Source organism: Rhinatrema bivittatum, chromosome 1 (genome assembly GCF_901001135.1).
Source record: "Rhinatrema bivittatum chromosome 1, aRhiBiv1.1, whole genome shotgun sequence".
Taxonomy (NCBI): domain Eukaryota; kingdom Metazoa; phylum Chordata; class Amphibia; order Gymnophiona; family Rhinatrematidae; genus Rhinatrema; species Rhinatrema bivittatum.
This window is the reverse complement of record NC_042615.1, coordinates 425,282,192-425,294,941: the sequence shown is the minus strand read 5'-3', so window position 1 is coordinate 425,294,941 and position 12,750 is coordinate 425,282,192. Positions and strand designations below refer to the sequence as shown.

General features: G+C 41.5%; 1 long non-coding RNA gene across 1 annotated transcript; it reads right to left on the bottom strand.

Annotated features, from left to right (window-relative positions):
• Window positions 1-3,861: 3,861 nt before the first annotated feature.
• LOC115092610 lies at window positions 3,862-11,404 on the bottom strand. Its single transcript, XR_003857037.1, has 3 exons — window positions 11,148-11,404; window positions 10,902-11,009; window positions 3,862-7,184 (listed from the first exon to the last, which is right to left on the bottom strand). It is a non-coding gene; the product is annotated as an uncharacterized LOC115092610 (long non-coding RNA).
• Window positions 11,405-12,750: the final 1,346 nt, after the last annotated feature.

Below are 12,750 nucleotides of genomic sequence, written 5' to 3'. Positions count from 1 at the left end.
TAGTGGACCTGCAATGGAGAGGGCACGGTCTTTGGTGGACTGGACATATGTTTTGTGGGTTTGGGCGAGCGTGTATGCAGCGTTGTCAAATACTGTTTTCTGGTGGGGCGGACTGAGGTGCGAAATGTGAGGTGCTCCTTGAACCAATACATATTTTGATTGATAAGGGCTTTGTGGATGACAATGAGGGCTTTATATGTTATCCTGGATGTGATAAGTAGCCAATGCAAATCTTTGAGTACAGGGGTGATATGATCATTTCTATGGGCATTGGTGAGGATGCGGGCTGCAGCGTTTTGGAGTATCTGCAGGGGTTGGATTGCATTTTTGGGAAGGCCAATGAGGATAGCATTACAGTAGTCTATTCTGGACATTATGGTGGATTGGAGAATTGTATAAAAGTCATTCAGATGTAGAAGGGGTTTGAGGTTTTTTTTAGCATGTGTAGCTTATAGAAGCAGTCTTTTAGGGTGGAGTTGATGAACTTTCCTAGGTTGAATTGATTGATGTCACCCGTATGTGAGGATTACCATCCTGCTTGTCCTGTGAGAACACCTGTTACAGGTAAGCAACTCTGCTTTTTTCCTGTACACCTCATTTTCTAAACAAGGTGCTTCTTGTAATTATTTTGTAATTGCATTAAAAACAAACAAACAAAAAAACTACAGAGACCCCACAATCTACATAAGTATTACTTGGCCCAGATAGGATGTGGGCTTCTGGGGTATCAAGGGGTGCCCGTCATGTATGACCGGGGATAGGTTGCATAATTCGTAGTCTCTTTAGAAAAGCAATGCTGCTTTTGAGAAGGGGATTTGAGGTCTTTAAGGTGTATCTGCTTCTCTCGAGAGCAAGAGGCGATCTGCAGTGTCATTGCTGTCACATTGAAGGCTTGCTTAAGGATGGATTCTAATCGCCTATCTTGAGCATCCTTCAATGCCGCCCCTCCCTCGACAGGAATGGTTGTTCGCTTCCAGACGGCACAGACCATGGTGTCCACTTTCGGAAAACGCAGGCATTCCTTGGTTGCTGGTTCCAGAGGATAGAAGGCTTCCAAGGCCAGACCTCCTTTAAAATTTGCCTCTGGGGTATCCCATTCCAGGTCAATCAGTTCCTGGATGGCTTCCAGCATTGGAAATAGCAAGAGGCCTTACTAAGGGACACCAAGATGGGGTCCACTTTGGTTCTGCTATAGGGAGACCAGGGCTGGCAATTCATCCCTGTGGAAGAAGCGAAGCATGGTTCTGTATGGCTTCAGACCTGGAGGGATTTCCCCTTCCTCCAGTGAGCCTCCATCGTCATCTGTGTCTGGGTCCCTTTCAGGGAAACACTTGGTGAGGCGAGGCATGTCTCGAGGCACCCTAACAGGTCCAGGTCATGTGCTCCTGGCTGGGGTTCCATCCGGGTTGTGGCAGGAACTGATTCCTGGATCCATATTAATCCCAGGGGGGAGTTGGAGTAGGGGTTGTTGAAATGCCCTCTTGTGGGGAGGACGCCATCTCAGAATTGCAAGGTTCCAAGGAGCTGTCTGAAAAGGTAGCTCCCGACCTGTCCTTTGGCTGGGAAGGACCAGGCTTGGACAACTTTTTGTTAATCTAGTCCTCCCTGGGCTTACTCACAATGTTGACACAGGCAGGACTCTAGGTCAGGCTGTGCGGCTCTAATGTGGCAGGTTGTGTAAAGGGAGTGCTGTCTGAGCTTCTTTGCCGCCAGCACCATTGCCTCTGTGTATGGTCTTTAGGTGGCCGATGCGCACAGGGAATGTGGTGCGCACAAGTAATGCACCTCGATATGCATGCTATGTGCGCCTGGATATGAGCGCAATTGTGCACGTGGCTAAGTTGAGTGCCCAAGTGGTGCAGCCTGCACGTACCGATGGCCGAAGAGGGGAACATGGAGCCACAGCCTCCCGTGCACAAGATGGTGCTGCCGGGGTCACCACGTGGCTGCTCAACCCGTTCGGTGCTCCCCTTTACCTCGTCGGATCAATAACGGGTTGGTACGGCGCGCTGAGCACGGGGACCGGGGAAAACTCACCAGAGCCCCCCTTCTCCCCGCGATTAAAGTTTCCTGCTTACCTGGTCTCAGCGTTTACCGGCCAAGTGCAGTGACGGTCTCCAGCTGCGGGGGAGAGGGCTTGACCTTCACTGCTGCGCTCGACTATGTACCCGCTGCCTTTCAGCCGCTTTAGCGGCTAAGTCCACTCCAGGAACCGTCTACCGGACCAAGGCACACCTCTGAGGGATCTCGGAAATCACTTCAGGATTCTCAACTGGGGGAGGGACCCTTAGGTATCACCGCAGAAGAGTGGGGCTCGATCTTCTTAAAGTTATGGTAACAATTTATTTGTTTGTGCTGCGATCCCGCTAACACTGTGCTAGTGTGGGGATAGCATCTGCTAGGAGTCGGAGAGATGCTGAGGTCACTGCAGGGTTATATCTAGGGTGGCGTCAGCTTTGAAATCTGACTACGTCTCCCATCTGCTAGCAGAGGAGCACATAACCCACTGGGGTCCTGAGTCTACACACTAGGAAAAAACACCATACAGATCTACCATGTGTTGAAGACCTCCTGAAGACCTAATGAAAAATAATGAAATGGTGCTAGATTTTACAAACAAACAGCAAACAAAGCAATGTATGTGTAGACCCACTCGAGGCGTGTTTTTATTGCCATGATATTAAGTCGGATGGTGCACAGAAAAGCAGTTTTTACTGCTTTTCTGTGCACTTTCCCGGTGCCTGAAGAAATTAGCGCCGACCTTTGGGTCGGCGCTAATTTCTGAAAGTAAAATGTGGGGCTTGGCTGCACATTTTACTTTCTGTATTGTGCGGGAATGACTAATAGGGCCATCAACATGCATTTGCATGTTGCGGGCGCTATTAGTCTCGGGGGTGGGGGGGGGGGGTTTGGACGCGTGTTTTTGACGCGCTATCACCCCTTACTGAATAAGGGGTACAGCTAGCGCTGTACTGTATCAGCCTGATAGTTATTTGTAGTTTATCTCTAGGATTCTTAAAAAGCATCATATATTTAGTGTTTAAAGTGATAGTAAGGCTCGCTTTGCCTTGAAAGAAAATGTTTTGGGTGATATATATATAATACTCAAGTTTCAGTGGTGCACGTGCTTTTTAAATGCTTTCTCAATTTCAGCACTTTTACAAGCAGAGTCCATCAAATCATCTACAATATAACCATGTTTACTTTATTGATTGGAAACAGATGATCATTGTTAAATGTTTCATGTAAAGAATCCATAAAGGTAATATGAGGATATTTAGACATTTCATCATACAAAGGCTGCCAGCAGCTAAAACAGCATACGATATTGTCAGGGGTGATGGACAGCATATGGTCGGCATGTTCTAACAATTTTTTGGCAAAGAAACTCTTGCCAAAATTAGAAGGCCCTGCTAAAATACACGGAAAAAGGATGTCACCAGCACACCTCCATGGCCTCAGTAGCCCTAAGGGAGTGTATGGAAGCCAGGGCACACCACCATTTTATCATAAACAACTCTTTGGATTTTCTTGAGCTCTCAGGTTTCTACCTGCCACACCATTTTGTTCCTCATGATCCCCTTTTGTCATATAGTTATATTTTTCCTCTGCTCTTCAAGGACATCAGGGTCACAGTCCAGCAACAGCTCTTTCAAACTGCAAAAGTTGATCTTTTTACAGTTCTCTTTCATACGGTTCTCACCATTCGAAAGCTGTAGCCGTAGGTTTTGTGCCCTACTGTCACAAACTCCATGATGTACTCATCTGCGGGGAACTCACTGGTCAGCTCTTGTTATGAAAAAAAAGTTACAAACACCACAACGAACAAGAGTCTAAGTTCTTTTGCTGTCAACCCTTTATTGATTCATGCTCACATTGGGAGCCAGAATGCAATATTGACTGACTCTGAATTGACATGGCATATGCAAAATTTAAATACACATTTTTACCAGGGTACAATGTTAAGCACTTTTAATTAAAGATGAAAAGGGTGAAGACATGCACATTCCTAATCCTCTTCTGGGAAAACTAACCTTGAAAACGTTTACAGGGAGGTTATGTTCACAGTCTTCCTTAATCACATTGGTAGACATTATTTGCTCTTATCTTTGTATCATGCTCTTGCTGTTTTCTGGGTTCCATAATTTGTAAATGCTTGAGTCATTATATTTTACCCTGGCATCCATTATATGAAAAGGATCTTAACCATTTTAACTATTTCACTCTCCTAAATAATCCCCCAAGGGAGCCAGAATAGCGAGACATAACCTTAGGACTAAGGGATATCTATGATATGGTCACTCATAGCACATAATTTACCAAATTCTTCATCTAGGGAGGTGTTCTGGGGTACTGCAAGAGTTGCTGAGAGCATTATTTTAGGGATGCTCTTTTTACATAGCATTAATATACATTGAACTGATACACACAAGATGAGAAGAAATACAATCACAGTAATAAATGTTATTAGTAACCTTTGATTCAAAGTTCCCAAGATTCAACCTAAACCCAAAAAATCCCAGGAGGGGTTTTCAGTGTCAGTAAAGTGAGTTAGACATAGCAAAGTATCTATGGTCTGCATGTGATTTCTAATGCTTTCATCATTATTAATATAGAAGCAGCAAGAAGAGTTAATAAATTGACAAACCCCTCCTTTGTCAGCAACATATCTAAAGCCATATGATTATCTAAAACTACTTATTTAAGAGACGATCTCTTGTTGCATTAATCCTACAATTTTCATTGTCTCACTCATAGTGACTTTCACAGTGGCAGGAAGATTTGTTAAAGTATTTTAAAGTTAAAAAACCCCTAAACCAGGAAAAAGGTCTTTAAAAATACAAGTCCAGCAAAGCCCGCAATCTTCTCTTAAAAGTAAGCTTGTTCCAATGATCCTTGTTCAGGGAGAACAAAGAAGCAATTTATCCAAAAAAGAATTGAGCTACAGTATTAAAGGAAATAGTCTTTACTGCTCCCCATGGTGCAAAGAACCACAGTCCTGAAATATTATAAACAGATAATCTTCTGTCATTTCTTCTTATCTCAGAGGTAGCAAAGTAGATTTTTGAGATGTTTCCACAATTGATTATAGGGAGGCCCAAAACTGAGCAACCTTGTGCTTTGATTTAAACCTTGACAAGCAGGAACATGGGGGAAGAGGTATACTCATCATAAGTGTAATTACCAGTACAACTGAGGTTGCACCCATAACCTATGGAACATGTCCCTTGGATGGGGTTTCTGGCTTCCATAGGGTACAAGGGATGAATGGAATGTACTAAACCATTACCTCCACCATAATCACAATGGGGCAGAGTCCTGTTAAAGCAAGAAGGGTAGGTGGGACACTTGTGTCGATAGTCCCTACAGTATGAAGGATGTGATCTAGGAAGGGCTGCCATTTTGTTGTTGACCTTGTACAAATGGACAGTCATGTTTAGTTCATGATCAAAGCATATATGTAAAAAGTTCCATTGTGTAGACAAGTGGTATTTCACCACACAGTAGGACCCTTTTTTGTTGGTCACTCATTATGTCAATAAAGTTTGCCCAGGGTTGCATTCTCAGGTTAAAAATACCAGCCTGCCTGTTTGGTGTGTAGAGGCAGGGCACAAGGGTTAGAAGGGGTGAGAGAGACAGCGGTGGGTACAAGGTAGGTGGCTTGGTTAAGGATGGAGGATTCATTAAAAGTAATTAGAGTAAATCCAGAGCCATCTGACTTCAAATGGTAGCATAGCCATTAGCCAACAATGTGAAAGATTCAGAGACTCCTGCAGTGTCTTAGTATAGGCTAGGTAAGTCTGCACATGTGGTCCCAAATATGGCCATGCTGCTGTAGACTGCAGACAAATCAGGACAGGAAGCAATATCATGTTGCTGGAGGGCCAGAATAAGTCTTTAAGTGGTAGCAAAGGTCCAGAGATACAAAGTCAATGATTAGGTGCTTCTGCACTGTAGGTTTTCTTACAGTATGATAGCTGTACCCAGGTAGGATGTCCTTCTAATTTCACAGCAGAATGTTAAGATAACAGTACCTGAAAAGGCCCCCTCCACCTGGGGGCCAGATAATTCTTTTGCCAAAAAATCTTCAGAAAAACAAAATCACCTGGTTGCATACTCTCAGTAGGCACAGGGTCCACTGAAGGAAAAGATGTTGGTACTTTCTGCTAGGGTGAAGCAAATACTTTCTGTAAGGTAAACAGATAATGATTCAGAAACTCCTTTTGAGAAAATATGACAGCAGTAGAAGGTTGTGGAATAGGACCAACAGCCATCGGCCTACCAGTAACTATCTCAAATAGAGTGAATCCTGTTATTGAATGTGGTGATGCCCTCAAAGCCATTAATGCTAATGGGAGGGCCCATGTCCAGGTTAATTTTGCTGAGGCCATTATAATACCCAGCTTAGTTTTTAACTGCCATTGAAATTCTCTGTAAGAGCAGAGGCTTGTGGCCTTTAAGGGGTGTGAAACCTGAGGAATATACCCAGAGCCTTAATGATACTACGTCATTTACAAAATGAGTCCCCTGATCACTATCGATTCTGGGTCCTATACCTTGGGATACATTCTCTTAATAAAATCTTAGCAATAGATATGACAGCTGCCTTCAGCAGAGGAAAAGCTTCCTCCCATCCTAAGAAACATACAAAGAAATGCATACACACTGTATGCCCCTCCAGCAAAAACAACACTAAGGAAGCGTGCCCTATCCACAGCAGGCCCCCATCAATGGAAATGCGCTCCCCCCGGACCTACAACTTGAACCATGCCCCTCGGTTTTCAAAAAAAAACTAAAGACTTGGCTTTTCGTCCAAGCTTTCCCTGACACTTAACCCTGGCCTTGGTTTAATAACAGTCTTGTCAAGTTCCCAATGCACACTCATACAGTGTATTTTCTCATCCTACAACTCAACGCACGTAACTATCTACCTGCATACGATATCAGTTTTATCTTCTATTGTATAAAATCTACCATTAATTTCACTGTTGCGGTCTCCTGGACCTGTTCATCTTATAGAATATTCAATTTAAGTTCCTTGTACCAGTTCTGTATTCACTTGTTATGTACCAGTTCCTGTATTCTTGTATTCACTTGTTTTATGTACTGCCTTGTGCGAAGTTGTAGTTTTATTGTAAACCGGGGTGATCTGTATCCCATACAGGAACTTTGGTATATAAAAGCTAAAAATAAATAAACAAACAAACAAACAGCAAATCATTGTTAATACATATTTATAATTCTGACACAAATGTAACTCAATGAAATCAATTTAGATTTGTAAAATGGGGCCTAGGGGGCATTTTAAATATGTGGGTGTGATGCCCAAACCTTTGGATACCTTGTCTAAATTGCACTGCATACATTGAGAACATATTGTAGTGGCCAAAGCCTTGACCATTGAAATCATACCCCACCAATGCTGAAAAAACATAGTGATTAATGCTGAAGGAGCTGTATGAGAAGCCTGATGTATTGTGAGTAAAATATTGGGCAAAACAAATTGGGGGTCACAATCTCACCATTCGGGCCAAATCACAATCTATCCTGTCCTTTAATTTTTTACTGTGGCCCCCTCCTTTTGCCCATTGTTTCCAATAATCCTTATCCTGTGCTTGCCAGAGAGCCAAATTGTCAAAATTAAAGTCTGCACTGTCACTAGGCAGTTTCCGTAACATTAATTGGTGTCCAACAACTCCCACAGCTCACCATTATACTGATTGTCTTTCTTCAAATGTCATTTATCTGATCACATGACCATGTAAATTATTTTATGTGGGTAGAACCATGCAACCTACTCAGACACGTTTGATAGAACATCGAAGTTGCTTAGTGACACAGAAGTTACAAGCACTGATTGTATCTCATTGCATTGAACATCAACATTCTTTTCAGGAATTAAAATGGAGGGTAACTGAACAAGTACAGAGTAATCCATGAGGAGGTAATCCGAGAACTGCTCTTAATTATAAAGAACAACAATGGATCCATCGGCTCAATACTGTATACCCTGGAGGTTTAAATGCTGCAGTGGAATGGTATATCTTGATTTAAATTGCCCAGTTGTAAATTCTGAAGGATTTAAATGAGCTTTGAAGATCTACCAATCCCATGGAGGAACTGAATGATGTCATGTAGTATGAGTGACAGCAGCATAAGTTAAATAGCGGAGGTGCAAGGACTTCCGGGCTAACAGCTGGAAATAGAACGCTAAGCTACCACCATGATTGTCGGGAGAGACGTCAAAACAGTGAGCTAATGGTTGGCCTATGCATGCCTAATATATCTGGGTGCTAAAGTATGAAGTCTGAGTATGGGTCCACCTATTACTTGCATCAATAATGCTATGTAAAATTACTTAATATAATTTTTGTGTTTTATAGATGCTGGCTTTATAGCAACTGACTTTCTATAAAATGCTGTGAGCTATGAAGGTGTACTCGCTGAACCTTTTGTCAATAAAAGTCCTAATAAAGACAAACAGGCTATCCAGGCCCACAAATTCCCAGTTCTGTTCTTGGTAAAGATATGTGGCAAAGATGTAATTGGGCTTGTGTACACCTGTTTCCTGCACACATTCGCAGTCATAAAATATGTACTTTTCCAATGTTTTGGGTTTGCTTATCTTTGTCATGATCACATTAAACAACCCACACTCAAACTTTTTATATATACTCTTCTGCTATTTAATCACTTTCAACCGTAATCAGTTTATAATTTAAAAATAAATGCTTTAACCACACTTTTCACACTTACTTGTTATCCCAATAAGGCTTCAAAAACATTTTTAAGAGTGTCGAGTGATGCTTCATAAAATTTCAGGGCACCATCCCGGTGTACCTTATCCAGTTATTTAATCATGAGCACCACCATCCACCCTATAGTCCTTTTATTGATTTTCTTAAAAGAATTTTTTTATTATTTTATATTTTTCAAAAACAGCTTTGCAAAAAAGTGTGAAAAGTCCAAAGCAAGAGAGTCACAGTTCACCAAACAAACATTCAAACAAACGTTTAAATCCTGAGGCTTCAGTATGGTTATACTGAAGCCTCAGGATTTAAACACTAGCTAAGTGACATTTGGGATAACACCCATTTAACGCCCCTTTTTTTTTTAATGTTTGTTTGGTTAACTGTGACTCTCTTGCTTTGAACTTTTCACACTTTTTTTGCAAAGCTGTTTTTGAAAAATATAAAATATTTAAAAAATTCTTTTGAGAAAACCAATAATAGGGTGGACGGTGGTGCTCATGATTAAATAACTGGATAAGGTACACCGGGATGGTGCCCTGAAATTTTATGACACTCTTAAAAATTTTTTGAAGCCTTATTGGGATAACAAGTAAGTGTGAAAAGTGTGGTTAAAGCATTTATTTTTAAATTATAAATGGATTACGGTTGAAAGTGATTAAAAGGAAAAAATTAGCAGAACAGTATATATGAAAAGTTTGTTGAGTGTGGGTTGTTTGATGTGATTATTGTTTGGATTACCCCCATTGTTTGTGGATTGGTAGTGTTCTTGTATCTTTGTCATGAAGCATAGGTTTCTCTTGCCTTTCAACAGTTGTTCACAGCACTTGCCGTTATCCCAATGCCCCTTTTCTGTGTACAGTTTTTATTTATTTCACAGTATTTTAGTCAAGCAATTGACTTCTATTTCTAATACACCATAGAAATGGCAGTCGGAGTAAAATAAACATGATTTTGGAAAATTATCAAACAATTGCTTGTTTTATACGTGTCCATCCATCTTCCCTTTATTAGTTAGAGATGTGCAAAGCCCGAACCTTTTGGTTCGGGCTTTGTTTTCTTCCCGCAGTTCGGGCCTTTTAAATTCGGGGGGGGACCCAAATTTCGGTTTAGTGCGCACTAATGGGAAAAACTTGTTCGGGATTCGGGCTCCTCGAACCAGGATGAATGCACATCCCTATCATTACTCTAATAGACAACACGTATGTTGATGCCCAGTTGCTGCTCAAAAGTAGCTACATCATCCAACATGATCTTTTTCTGTTCTGCCCATCCCTCTCTAACAGTTCTATGTCTGTGAGCTTTTCCTTGGAAAAGAGGGTCGAGGCTCCCTGCAAAACACAAGTTGTTACCCCTGTTATTCAAATCTACTAAGTATCGTCTTGTGGGGTTTTTTTGTTTTGTTTTTTTAAATTGATGCTGCTGCTGTGGAAGATAGTTCTTAAAACTCTACATGCTCCTCCCCACCCAGATTTCTTATCACCATCACAATGGCATGCATAGTGGCATTCATGTGTATCTCTAACTCTGAAGAAACTTGCTGACCCTTTCTAAGAAAGCATCCATGTCTAGCTCATTGGGATGCTGCCTTCTTGAATACACGGGTTGGTGATTGCTGCCCGAATCAAAGTGTATTTGCAGATAATCGCCAGGCTCTGCTCTACTGTTTATCTCGTCTAAAGCTTGTTGAATGCCAAAACGTATGGCTTCCCGTACATCCCTGAATGAGGTGATATTTTCCATATTAATAAAACTAAATTCATCTAAATAGATTACACCGTTGAAGCGTACCATTAGTCTGTGCCACCTATTTACAAACTCTACATATCTTAGTGGCTCGGAGTCTATAGAGGAAATGTAAAACATCCAACACCATCTCTAAATCTGAATCAGTTAGAGTCTTAAAACAGTCTCTCTCTCTGCTGACTCCGCATCTGCCAATTCACTTCCTTTACTTAGGAGCATGGCATCTGAGTTCTTTTGCGATGCTTGCTTTTATCCTTAGGCTTTCTATATGGGGCCTGGTGATACTCAGATGTTTTGGGTTGGCTTTCTTCATCGGCTATAAGGTAAACCAGGAAAACAGCAATATTAAACTTATACTAAAACAAAATTAAAACACTTTAAAGCTCACAGTCTCTAAGTGCGTACTTGTGTTTATAGACTTGCAATGTTTTCTTTTGTGGTGCTTGCTTTTATCCTTTGGCTTCATATAACAGATCTGATGTGCTGAGGTTTTGACTGTGCTCGGCCCTTGAGCTGTGAGGTGAAACAAAAATATTTTAAAAAATTAACGCATACATGCTAATATATTGGTAGAAAAAGAGCTCCATTGATAAACTAATACATTTGACACACATGATGATAAATTTGGAAAGCACAGGTTTTTCCACTTACAGCTTGCTATTGATCTCTTATTAGGACATCCTGTTTGTTTTCTTTGTATCGGCTCAGAATTTTTGGATGTACCCTGTTCTTCAGCCATGTGCTGTACTGGCTCAGCATTTTGAGTGGCCCCCTGCTCTTAAGCTACGAGGAATAAAACAGAAAAAGGCCTATGAAAATGGCAATGATCTAAAATACATGTGTTAATGTTAAATCATAGAAATGATAGCAGAAGACGACCAAACGGCCCATCCAGTCTGCCCAGCAAGCTTTCACAGTTATTTTTCTCATACTTATCTGTTACTCTGACTGCTGAGATCAGGGCCCTTATTAGTAACTTTTTGGTTCTAATTTCCTTCCACCCCTGCCATTGATGTAGAGAGCAGTGCTGGAGCTGCATAAAAGTGAAGTATCAAGCTTAATTGGTTAGGGGTAGTAACCGCCACAATAAGCAAGCTACTCCCACGCTTATTTGTTTACCCAGCCTGTGCAATTTAGTCCTTGTTGGTTGTCTTAATATAAATCCTCTTATCTTCATTCCCCCCTGTCGTTGAAGCAGTGAGCTGCGCTGTATATGTATTCAAAGTATCAGGCTTAATTGGTTCGGGGTAGCAACCGCCGCAACAAGCACGCTACTCCCATGCTTATTTGTGAATGCAAATCCTTTGTTCCACATTTCCTCTTGCCGTTGAAGCATAGAGCAATGTTTGAGTTGCGTTAACCGTGTGTATGTTTATTGAATAAGGGTAGTAATCACCAGGTAGTAGCCGTCATTCCCGCAAGCCACCCCCATGCCTCTTCTCTTCATTCACATCCTCAAGACTTTATGGACCCACAGTGTTTATACCTCGCCCCTTTGAAATCCTTCACAGTTTTAGTCTTCACCACTTCCTCCAGAAGGGCATTCCAGGCATCCACCACCCTCTTCGTGAAGAAATACTTCCTGACATTGGCTCAGAGTCTTCCTCCCTGGAGTTTTAAATCGTGACCCCTGGTTCTGCTGATTTTTTTGCAATGAAAATGGTTTTTCGTTGACTTTGGATCATTAAAACCTTTCAAGTACCTGAAGGTCTGTAACATATCACCCCTGCTCCTCCTTTCCTCCAGGGTGTACATATTTAGATTCTTCAATCTCTCCTCATAAGGCATTCGATGAAGACCATACACCTTAAACTGTTTAAATTATTAAGCTATCAAGTTACTAAGTTATTTTGTAAAAATAAGAAGCCTATGTCTTATTTGACCTAACAGTTTCCTGTAAACCGATGTGATATCTCAATCGAATGTCGGTATATAAAAACAAACAAACAAATATATAAAGCGGCTGCGTATCTGGGCGAGGGCTGATGTGCACAAATGTGCACACACGCACTGGTTGAAAGTTACTGTCATTATGAAGTCGATTTTAAAAGCATTGCTTGTGCAAAAATGCCCACATACATGTGTGCATGGGCCGCGCAAACAACGTGCTTTTTAAAAGCCATGATTTAAATGCGCATATAATGGTGCTTGTGCCAAAAATAAGAGGGCTGAAAAAGGGCAGGGCATGAACAGGGCACATAATTCCGTATTTTAAAACCAAAAGGCGCAGCGTGCATCAGTTGTTAGCCGCATA